The sequence below is a fragment of the Crassostrea angulata genome, chromosome 5 (assembly GCF_025612915.1).
Source record: "Crassostrea angulata isolate pt1a10 chromosome 5, ASM2561291v2, whole genome shotgun sequence".
NCBI classification, from domain to species: Eukaryota; Metazoa; Mollusca; class Bivalvia; order Ostreida; family Ostreidae; genus Magallana; species Magallana angulata.
Genome location: NC_069115.1, coordinates 17,346,343 through 17,359,375, shown reverse-complemented (window position 1 = coordinate 17,359,375; position 13,033 = coordinate 17,346,343). Strand labels below are relative to the sequence as shown.

The 13,033-nt window shown below is 30.6% G+C and overlaps 1 pseudogene; it reads left to right on the top strand.

Annotated features, from left to right (window-relative positions):
• The first annotated feature begins 9,153 nt into the window (after positions 1 to 9,153).
• LOC128184065 (galectin-3-binding protein A-like) lies at positions 9,154 to 12,117 on the top strand (annotated as a pseudogene).
• Positions 12,118 to 13,033: the final 916 nt, after the last annotated feature.

The window sequence follows — 13,033 nt, the reverse complement described above, 5'->3', positions numbered from 1 at the left end:
GGTCGTAAGCTTATTTGTTTATTTGAAAACTAAAACTACAGTCAAAGTTTTATGAAAATTAAGTGATTAGTTTTCGATATCGTCAACCATTTTTTTTATATTGAGTAAATATCATTCTTAAGCGCCAGTTTCTAGGTTTGTTCGAGTGATGAAAAATCCTTTACCCACGTTTAATGATACTATTGATACATTATGTAAGTAATTTGTACGATGAATACTAACGTAGCAGTTCTTAGTACATGTATCTATGTGAGTCCCCATTGTTGGACAAAAATATGTGTTCTCCAGTTTTCATCCACTCGCAGCAAACACGGTCCTTGAATAGTTTTCGCTGAATTTACACGACTCTCTGCATGTTGCTTGTCTCCTTAACAATGCAATTCCTAGTGTCTGTGAAAACTATTTTCTTAATAAAAAAAAAAAACACTTTCTTATAATTTAATTTTTAGTAATCGATTGCAGATTATTTCAGTCATTTAACCTTAAAAATCACATCAAATTGTATAAATATCAAGCGTAACGTCCGACGGATTGATACGTTTCTGACGTTAGTCTTATTGTGACGTAGGCAACATTCGTTACACGATATACAATATTAACTATTTTTTAACTAATTAGAAAGCGCATCACAACCAAAATGAAATTACTTTGATATATGTAGAGTCGTGATGGTATAAATTGAATAAAAACGATTTTTATTTAATGAATTAAATGTTTATTTTGTATTCTTAAATGTTGAGTGTGTTTACATTTTTGTACGATCAAACCCGAAGCACATTTGCAGCTTAATTATGCAGCTCTTTTAATGAAACAAAAAGCTCGAACGCATTTTTGTTGAGATCACTTATTTAAAATATAGGACACAGTTAACATGCAAATGTATATAAAAGTTTAAGAAAGTAGATGTATATTAAGAAGAAAATGCTGCAGAAGCTAGAATATGAATATATCCAACAACTTTTACAAACAACAGTGAAGTCCAACCACATATTCAAAATATTGAGTAAGAAGATAACATTTAACAGATATCAGTTGGCTTACGTTCAGAAAAGCCTTAATTGAATTAAGATTACATGACCTCTATAATACAATATACACATAAATTGGCATAGTTTTAGTTTAATTTGATTATTAGAATAAAGAAATGGAACAGCATTCGACAATGATTTAATCATGGCCTAGCTTAAAAATTCGCCTGAGACAAACTTTAAAAATCACTGGTCCACATCGCTCATCTAAGCAACGATAGTGTTAATAAAACAGCTTTATCGAGTACATTTAGAACTATCGAGACAACGTAATAGAGTAGATCCTGCATTGGAATATTTTTATTGTTTTGTCAAAAACTCTTATTTCGAATATTAAGCCTCAAACAGGATGAGTTTATAATCATTTTAAATATTGAGCATTGTAGTGCTCAAAATTAATGGAGGATTTAAATTGATTTTCCTCTATATATTCCAACTTAAAAATATGATCCCCTCTCCACTATGGCCCGCCTACTCATCAGTAGCATGACTTAAAAAACAAAAACAAAAAACTAAATATATACTATTTGACGATGGGTTATAGCTTTCTCGAACCAGACAGATTTTGAGAAGAATATTTATATAAGATTCTAGCAAATGTACAACATTCTAATTTGCTCCCTTTAACTAAAGATGTTACCGTTTGTGTTAAGAAATATGATTTGTTTTACCTTTGGGTGTTTTGTGCTTAGTTTGATTGAATTCGGACCAGAGGTTTTAAATATGAAGTTAAAAATGTAAAAAGTTTACATACGGATGAACAGACAGACGCCGGATGAAAAGTGATCAGTAAAATCCGTTCAAAATTTCAGCTAAGGTGAGCTAAAAAAAAAGCCCCTCAGTCTTTTATTTTCTGCGTTACATTGACACAATTTACTATTGATATAACAACGTGTACGATCACCATTACAGCCAACAAACAACCTACAGATATAATTATTATCTGTATCCAAGTTACTGGGTTTTCTTGTCGTTGTCTAAATATTGTGTTTTCCAGCTGTCCATTTGCAGTCTCTTCAAAGAGAATATGAATGGTATTTCTTGAATTGTATGTTAAATCTTATGTCCGTAATAAAATGAAATTGACATAATACCATGTAATTTTTTTCATTTTAAAAAAGTTAATTTATCGCTTGTCATTCTGAAAAACTCAAGAAAGAAATATATATATATATATATATATATATATATATATATATATATATATATATATATATATATATATATATATATATATATATATATATTGGTCATGATCACCTTTGATTGGCTCGTATACTTTTTGTTGTTCTAATTGTTTTGCCACTGTGGATCCTTTGTTAGAACCTGTATTGTTCTTCCCAATTTGGTAGCCCTGAATTTCCTTAATACCTAAACAAATATTAAGAATACTATCAAGTTAAACTTTTTTATTTGAGTGCAAATAAATATATTGCGACTTGTAAAATGCGGTTATATTTAAGTGATATTTATGTAAGTATGCGATGTTGTAAAAGCGACTGTATAATCATGGCGTATAAATGATTTTTGAAGCCATGAAACTCACGACTTGCACTTGTGGTTTTATCCTCTAAATCAAAACTTGATTTCGTCTCAAGATGTGGAAGGATAATATCTGTTAATAAAAAACACCAAGAAGCGATTCGGTGCCTTTTTATATCGTAAAACCTTTTTTAACCTGTGCAACATCAACCGAAAAATCGCCAATCCATGTAAAACAAGAGAAAACTGTCAATATGATAGCAAACCGAGTTTTCTTTTATGTGAGCAGTATCATTCTATTAATAAATCTATTTGTCAATCTTGAGTTGATACTCATTACCTATCCAGGAAAATGGGGTACCCTATTTGCAATACTTTGCCAAAAATAACAAAGTTGAACAGGTGAATTTTTTTTATAGATCATAATAAAATAAAAAGTATGTAATAATACTCGTATATGTCCAATAAATCATTTTATTGCTTATATTAAGATTTTTTCTTTATTTCTTTACCAAATTAATAAACTGATTGTATAAGTTAGCAAAATCACTGTTAATCTAGTTAGCTAAAAGTAACAGCCAAATTTGTTATGGGAATTTGAGTCTGACATTTAAGTTTTTATAAAGCTATGAATTACAAGTATATCAATTAATATTTCCGTAAGAAATATATTAAGTTATGCTTGATGGATACAAATATAATATAAAAACATTTAGTATTAATTCACATGCTATGAGACACGTTTATGATTTAATATTTTTTTAGTTAGAAGTGATATTCGCCCTTCTGATTGGTCGAACATTTTCTTTGATACTTGCAGCAATACAGTTTGGAGGTTATTTGCACTACTCAACATCCGGAACTATTTTTATTTGTGTTCTAGATAAGGCTTTTTTATAGAACGGGAATTTTCGAAGTAAAAACAGAGTGCAAAAACTATGACTATTTTATTGTAAACTAGTCCCATGTAAGTATATTTTTATAGCTATTAAGGATAAAACCATGACATACGCACTTAAATATTATAATAACTTAATTCGCAAATAAATTCAAACCCTGACGCACAGAAAAAAATATAACTTGGCCCAGCGGACGCATAATAGGTGGGTCGACGAACAAATCAAGTCGATATCGGCCAGGACAACGGATGATTACCCGCCCATTGTCGCCCGTGTAACCCTATTTTTGCCTCAAAATCGTTGGCCGTTTGTTGTTTCTGGAAATCCGTCAAGGGTTATATGCTTGACAAATCTGACAAATTCTTCTTAACGCTATCAAAAAAAAAAAACCCGAAGCGGTTCTGGTAATATTTACCGATGTGTTTTAAGCAATCTTTGATTAAAAAAATAACACTCACTTGATTTTATTTTTGGGCAACCGGTAGAAATACTGCAAAGTCTTCTGGAACATAAGCATTGCTGTTGACAACCATATCCATAGTATGGAAATTGACAAGGTATATTACAGTATTTGCCGGTGAATCCAGCTGAACACATTGGAACTAAAAAAAAGAATATAACTTGTAAATAATATCATCATTTTTATGAATGCATGCACAACAGACAAAACCCCGCTAACCTCGGACTTCAATGACTGTTTATGATAACTTTTACTTCACTCTAAGTTACATAACCATTATTCATACTTGCATATTACAAACTCTGTTCTCTTTGGTGGTATGAAAATCTTTGGTGGTATGAAAAATAACAGTAAATTGCGTACATTTTTTTCTCCATAATAATAAACTTTTTTATAACTCAAAAGCATGATTGTTGATGTCTTAGCAAGGATGCTCTAATTATCATTCATCATTACAATGACCAGCATAATGTGATAACAGAGTTTTATAATGGTTCTCCCTCTGCTCAGCTTATTAATTACTGAGCGGGTGTGTTAATGTTCATTTTCAGTATGATCCTACTTGATGCTTCTTTCTGTTTATTAAGAGACTGCCTCTTATCCCTTTCTTAGACCCCCGCTCAGATATTATTTCATATAAGTACTGTGTATCACTATTCGTTAATTGAAAAAAAAATATTCGTTCTATGTTATTCTTTAACTCCACTACAACGCTTTCGAATTAGATACAAAATTATGATTTTATACTTAAATATACTCTTCATATGTATAAACGAAGTAAATTATGAATTATCATAAACTGTTAATCCAAACGATTTTTAATTCAACATGTAAAATGATAATATCTATGCATGCATTTCTGATATAAATTGCTGAAATCTGATATGTCATATTATATATTTTCATGTCATTTGTTGTCCAAATATCATATCCATGTCATGAATTGTGTATTGCATTTAATCTTTAACAGTGCAGTGTAAAACGGCTTAATTTGTCTGTGAAAAATCTCTATACTGAAGATAAATACATATATCATGTACATATTTAGATAAACTTCACATAAAATCTGGTACATTGTTACTTAGAGATGGGCATCCATTTACATAATGACACAACTTCTGTCTGCATTTACATTTCCCTTCACATCGAAGGCCAAAACGTGGATACGTGCATACTTCTTGACAACGGTATCCATGATATCCAGGGTGACAATCTCCCGTAACAATAGACAAATGGACGTCACCGTAATGAAATAAAATGAATATTTGCTTTCATTGATATTACATGCATTTCATTTGTTTTGATTGTTATTGCTTTGTTTGACTATTGACTTGTGGTTTTGTTCAATTTGGGATAAACTTAAGTTTACAAATTCTTTGTTATTTTAGTACAAAGGGATCGAACTTTTTTTGTTTACTCAATACATAAAAATAAACATATATTGGTAGATGTTTCTTTTAGTAGTGCTGCTGCCACGATTTAATTTGGTAAAATTTTATTTTCCGTTTTTATTGTTTAATTTCCTTCAGTTAAGCATTGCTTCCTGATAGTCAAGAAAAATCTGAGCGTCGTTCGTCAAGTTGTTAGGATTTACAGATACAGAAATCCAATTTATTTGTCATGCAAACAAAGTCCAGGTCTGATATTGTTTAAATATTGTGAATTTCAAGGTTTTTACCTCAAATAAATATGGAAAAAGATAGGATCTGTTTAAATCTTTAAAATTAATTATTCTGTACCAAACAAATTCAGCTTCGAAAGAACTTAAATATGTCAATTGAACCAATGTAAACAAAAACATGACAAGAGCAAAGCATTGTGAGCTTTCTACTTGCTCTAACTCTAACAATTGACTCTAAAATTTTGGTGGATCAATAGAAATACATTTAGTTTTTAGTAGTTGATTAGTAAAATAATTAAAGTATTGAAGTACTGACGGGAGTTGATTTTATCGATTATCATTTATTTTAAAATCAACTTTTCTTGCATGGCAATTAGTTTCTAGTTTTTATTTGAATTGCGCACTTTTTTATTACATGAATATTAGACTTTTCCGACAAAAATTTCGAGAAACCCTGTAAGAATCATGTTGTGTAATATTAAAAGATAGATATCAAACTATGTATAAGTAATCGAAGCAATTCTAAATATTTCATGGATCCAAGCACTATTGATATCGAACTCTAGTCTCGTTCAACCAGACGCTCGGCTGTCTCCGTTAATCTCCGACAAGCGAGAGAGCCTTTCTGCTTGTCGGAGATTTACGGAAACAGCCGAGCGTTTGGTTGAACGAGGCTTAATTAAGCTCTAGCATAGGAATACCTGAGACTAAAAAATATCTTAGTTGTTCGTATTATATAAAATCTGACTATTTTCAAAGTGTTTTTTGATAAGTTTCCATGAAAAACAATGCTTCAGTATACATTACTTTGAATTTTTCTATTATTTTCAAGAACTAAGTCTTGTCAGCGGTGATGATTTGTGCTTAGGTCCAAACACTGTTTTACTTTCGGTTTGCCAGAGTAACTGCATAGGAAAGTTGATTAAAATTAACTCCTAAAAAGGAGAGAATATTGCCTTTTATCATTAAGATAATATCTCGTTATCTAAAGGAAAATCTGATAAAAATATACTGTAATCATAAGTCATACTTTTCAATATCTTTCATTTCAATTCATAGATAAATGCGTTTTGAAAAGCATAAAAAGAAAAGCTTTGTCAAATATTGCGATAGGGCAAAAACAAAAATACCCCTCAAAAAACGCTGAATAAAAATAAGGTTATAACATATTTTTTTTATAAATATTTCTTCATTATAGAATTTCTCGAGGCTTGGAAATGAAGCTTAATACGATAACACACACACAGGTGTGATATATATATATATATATATATATATATATATATATATATATATATATATATATATATATATATATATATATATATATATATATTCAATACATCCTTTTTCTTATTACCGGGGATGAATAAACACAAAGAATAAGTCCAAGTTGTTTGAGCATTATATATATATATATATATATATATATATATATATATATATATATATATATATATATATATATATATATATATATATATATATATATATATATATAACACTTACCCTTGAAAACTTTGATCACTAGCTAAGGTCAATGCTAACCCTCCAAATGCAATACAAAACTGAATTAACATGGCAAAGCTAATCATGTATCCTTTTTTTGAAGAACACTCATATCCAATGCAAAATTTTGAGAGAGAGAGAGAGAGAGAGAGAGAGAGAGAGAGAGAGAGAGAGAGATATTTACCGCATGTACAATGTAAAAATAAAAATACAATTATCATGTGTTTTAAGCTGACGTTTTTACTGTTGATATGAAATGTAACTTTAGGATTCTGATAATAAGGAAAAAATTAATATTGATTTTTGTTGTTGCTGCACATGAACCAATCTGATTAAAATTAATCATAATAATTCAAATTAATCATTGGGAACTTATATACACGTGAATATGTTATTCTGTTTAAATATGCTATCAATGGTATATGGAGACAATGACCTTGTTTAAGATATTGTAAGTGCAAATACTTTTTTCCCGTCAGCCAAGATACAATAACAATGAAATTTTAACTTTTTGAATGAAATCAGCATAGCTGCACGTTCAATATTTAGATATGGAATTAGTGTAAAAGAAAATAATAGTGTTTGGAGATATAACAGTATTCAAAGACTTTTGGCAGAAACGTGCCTTCTGTCAGATCAACTTTCATTGTGTTCAATAGTGCTGTTTGTTTAAGCAGCAGCAATAAGGTTTGGATCGGGAACTACAGTTAAAACATATAATGTTAACTTTTCATTTGCACACGTGATCTATATCTGATACTTTGCAATAAACTGAGATTTTATCAAAGTTGGATCTATGACCACATGGTTAGTTAAAAAAAAATTTCGTAAACCTGATATTTTTGATGTAGTTTTCAACATTATCGACCGTTTACACATTCTTCAGAAGCTTTATAAGAACAACCTTGAAATTCAATGATACTGCCACAGATCTATATGGAATTATTTTCTCTCTCACAAGGAAATATTAGAATCTCACCTCACACACCATATGCTTCAAACACAAAGACTGATTAGCTAATGGTTTTCTCTATTTGGCATGTAATTTGGATTTTGTTAGATCTGAGCATATCATTTTCAAAAATGTTCAAGGCTGAGCTAATGTCAAGACAGAGTTAGAAAGGTATCTAAGCACCAATATTTCAGATAATCATCATTTGTTTAAAATAGAAAAATATCTAATGGCTTTCTTAAGCTAAGACTCGCAATCAGTTGCTGTTCAACATCAACTAAAACCAATTTAAGTAGAACATTTAATTGAGGCAAAGCAAAAAGGATAGTATATAAACATGTACATGAATTTGGAACAGTAGCAGTTTAATTGTTGTTTCAATAATGATAACATTGCTGAAATTTATCATTTAATGTTTTAAAAGTGTTTGATGGTCATGACCATTTTTGACAGTATTGATATCCGTCAGAAGAAGAACTCTTTATAAAAATGTTTTAAGACAAATACCATAATTAAAAATGTGAAATGTATGAATTTTTCTTTACTAAATAATAGTTTATATATAAACAAATCTTACATTTTTAAGCAAACTTGATGGTTGATTAGTTAACCATCCATCCTCCTTTAAAGTTGGATAACAGCTGCGAAATATTTCGTATTTAATTTATTTGGATGTTGGTATATGTGGTATTGTTCTTTTCCTGCTATACAGGGGCGTTGACCATAGATACATAATAATGATTTGTCCTTACCAACATTAAGATGTCAAAATAATATCACTACAGCAAAGTGTTACTCTAAGTATAATAAAAATAGGAAATGCTATCCGTTTGTTAAATGATATGTAGACAAGAGTTATGAGCAGGTTTACACGCCCGTGAATAGTGTACAGTTAATAACAGAACTATATTTACGCACGCATAAATCGTGAACCTTGTTATTCTATGCATGAAGCAAAAATTGCGTAACACTCTTAGTACGCATGCTTAAATGAGTATTTGAATAACTGTCCAATCAGAAAACTTGTCAAAGATGTGTTACGCCATTTTATACAACGTAGTAGGTTTGTTTGATACATTCACATCTTTCGTGTAGATACATTAGATGCAAATGAAACACTTTCTAATAATTAGATAGTTTTGATGCAATTATAAACCTTATCGGGTACTATAAATCAAATTCGATTTTCAAAGCCGAAAAATAATAATGTTATTTAAAAATCATCGAGTTTATTTTCTGTTCCTATTTTTGTCATTGTCAAAAGCCTTCATAACCCGTCATTTTAAGGCAAAGCAAGAACTTAGCAATAAACTTCTAATACACACTCTGTTGGAAAGCAGACGCGTTGGATCTATCATAAGGTGTGCCAGTTTGTGTGACAATAGATGCCATTGCTTTAATTTTAACTCTCTATCAGGGATCTGCCGCCTCTACAGTTCATGTGATCTCTCCGATGCAACAACTAGTGAAGCAGGATGGACCTACTTCACCGAACTCACCCCGCAACCTTAGGGTATGTATCTTTAAAAAACAACAAAATTTGTGAAGTCCGAACTAGTTAACGTGTAAATTAAAACGTTTAATTCCAAGGTAGTAAATGCAGATATAATCATATTTTTTTGACAAATGATATTTCTTTAGAAGAGTATACCTATTTGGAAATATAAATGTCGCTGAAAGCGACCCGGCTGTGATTTTAGAAAATATATTACTTTGGAAGTAACTCGCAATGACATCACTTGGTAAAATTATTCATTGCGCATGTGATGTCTTTTGAAAACTCCATTGGACAAGTTTGATGAATTTGTTGTCTAAAAATGAATTCTTTGAACAGTTTGGATACCTATTCAGTTCTTGTATCAAATTCTCACACTCGTTTTTAACCTAATAAAAAGATAATAGAGTTAAACTTCGAGTCTCTAGAATTTAATAAAATAGAAAATTTGATTTTCGAAATCAATTTGCACTGGTTATAAGACCATATCAACATTCAGTTTTAAATTACATGAAAAAGGAATTTCTTATCATACGCACGCACCGTAAGCGAATGTTTGGTTATTAATTGCTGTATGTGCTGCAGGGGATATGGAGGGGACAAGACACATAAAAACTGTCATTTTAATCAACTGATTTCCAAACTCCTCATTTTATTTTTAAAAAAGAATATAAAAAGCTAAGTTGATTATGAAAAAGCTGAGTTAAATGCAACCATGAAGTACGCAAGTATATTAGCCAGTAGTGCACGTGAAGACTTATTGCCTGAAAAAAATAATTTAAAATTTAATACATTTACATATTACAAATCTTTCTTTTTCTTATTACAAGGAAATTATTATCAAAAGAAATATCTTGTTTCATTATGTTCGAAAAAGATTGAAATGAAGTTGATCCAATTAATTTGCAAAATCAAGATTAATCTATATCTGCTAATTGTTCTAATAAAAACTTAATAAGATATGTTATGCACATTTGTTTTATAAAAGTTGATGATTTTAGAAAAAATCCTGTAATTACGCCTAATTCCACGAAGAACATAAAAAACTCAACAATTATACTTAGTTTATGACACGCACTAGCATTTATATTTAAAAGGCATAAGGCTGGCTGACGGGGACATTCTGGAGAAGGACGTGTTGAGGTATTTTACAACAACACCTGGGGGACCGTCTGCAGTGACCAGTGGGATGAAAACGATGCCCAGGTTGTCTGCAGAATGTTGGGATATTCGGGGTATGTAATTGTTAAAACCATTTTTGCTTTTACAATTTTCTTATGTTGAGCGAAACTTAAAACTTGTTTCCAAATCTTCAGAAAGCTCAAAGGGAAAATAATTGGGTATCAAAACCAAGTTAACCATTTTGAATGATACTTTTTGTATTTTGATTAACAAAGCGAACCTACCAGAACAACGAATATAGTGTATGAATACGTATTTTACATATATAATTATAAAAAACTTGATATGAGAACTATTCAGTTGAGAACAATTATAAGTATATAATATATTCATGTAATTCCCCCGTTTGCTTTAACTTTGTAAAAGGCAAGCTACCAAACAAATTTCTGTCAATATGTATAACACAAACAAGTACAACATCCTGTGTAAGCATCTCCATGTCATTTCTTTGCATTTCAAAAGAAAACATTTCTTACATGTATAAATAAATGTTAAATGTGTTCACACAACTAAATACGAAATATTTAGTCGATTCAAAATTGCTTTTATCCTAAATAATTGTTTATGAATCTATATTAATAACAAGACCATCCTTTATATATTTTCTTTGTTGAGTGCGATACTTTAAACAGTACATACATGATCTTTAAAAAATCTCATGCACGGAATGAAGACTCTTCTTTTTGTGGGAGCGAGGATTACCCTACTGTATTGCACAAGTAAATTCACTCCAATTTTTCAAGGAGGGTGAAGGTGATAAAACCTGTATAGATTTCGTTTTGTTTACCAATAAAAGAGTTGCAAAATGTCTCATTTTTCAATTTTGTATCAGGACGTCAATGGCTGCGATTGGCGTTTTCGAAATGGGAAGTGGACCAATCTGGATGAATGACGTTCAGTGTGAAGGTCACGAGACATCTCTTGCGAATTGTTCCTTTACTGGGTACGGAGTCCATAATTGTGACCACGAGAAGGATGCTGGTGTGATGTGTGATATGTGATGTATAAATGAAGAGGAACTCAAGGTCTGTTTAAAGAAGTCATTGTCAGATCTATACGGATAGCTGAGACGAATCCTTTGAGGATTGAAGTAGTTATTTTACACGGACGTTCGTAAAGTACCTCTTAAAGAACTTTGTGGTGTGTTATTTATTCCTGAACTTTTTTTCTGTTGCGATGGCTATCATTCTGTACACAACAGTGTTAGTTGCTAAAAGGTTAGTTCAATGAAATAAAACAGTACATAATAACGCAGTTTCATTGCAAATTGTATTGTGTTACGTGACATTTAAATCAGAGACGTTTAATACACGTGGCTAAAATTGAGAAGGTAAAAGGGACATTGAAATGTTGAAACAACATGTCACTACTTTGCTTTGTTTGTTTTGTTTAAATTGTTTTATCATTAATGGATGATACTCACGGTATTGTTGATCAATGTTGTACTTTTATAATAAATTAAATAAAAACGTAGCATGAATTTTTTTTTACGGCGAAAAATAAATACCTCTTATTTGCTAGGACGAATTAGTTATTTGTTCGGACGTGTTGCGGTTTTTTAAACTTGGTTATTAGGTCAGAGGAATGTTATTTTTTTCGGACGTATGAAAGAGAGAGAGAGAGAGAGAGAGAGAGAGAGAGAGAGAGAGAGAGAGAGAGAGAGAGAGAGAAAGGGAGAGAAATAATCACGGTTAAAAGATTTGAAGAGTCTAAATCATGTTTAAATGACACACCTTTGTGATCTTTTGATTCATTGGATAGATATTTTTAGACGTGCATGTGTCAGTTCTAACGAACATTGTCTCATACAGAGATTTCAAAAATAACATAATCTGAGCCAAACGACGATTCGAGGTCGTACACCTTGATGATTTCATACGAGATTTTAAAAGAGATAATAAATAGTGATACATGTATCTTATATATCATTTAATATGTAACTTTTTAACCGAGGTAAAAATAAGTACCTACCTGTTTTGTTTGTAAAGATGTGTAAAATTTCGCACAGCGACTTTTTTTACAGATTGTAAATTTAGATGTTAATGTCATTTTCTAGTGTTTCGCACATAGCTTAATGTTCGATGTGTTTTAATTGTTAAGTGTGAGTTTCCTTATATTTGATTAGCAAAACATGTTGTCAATTATTCATTTAATCGTATTTATTAACCTTTTTATGATCAATGAAATGAAATAAGTATTTGACACGTTTTATAATATTTTTTTGTATTCCGTGCCCTTTTTGTCGCCAATATCTGGCCCCTGCGTAACATAGTTTCATTTTCGTATGGATAAGTAATTAACCAACTGAAATAGACAATACAAAGATATCTTAATTTATCTTTCCTTTAGGAAGTTTGATTATTGTCAAGTTATGCTCGTGCATGTATAAAACACTGGTGCCGGAA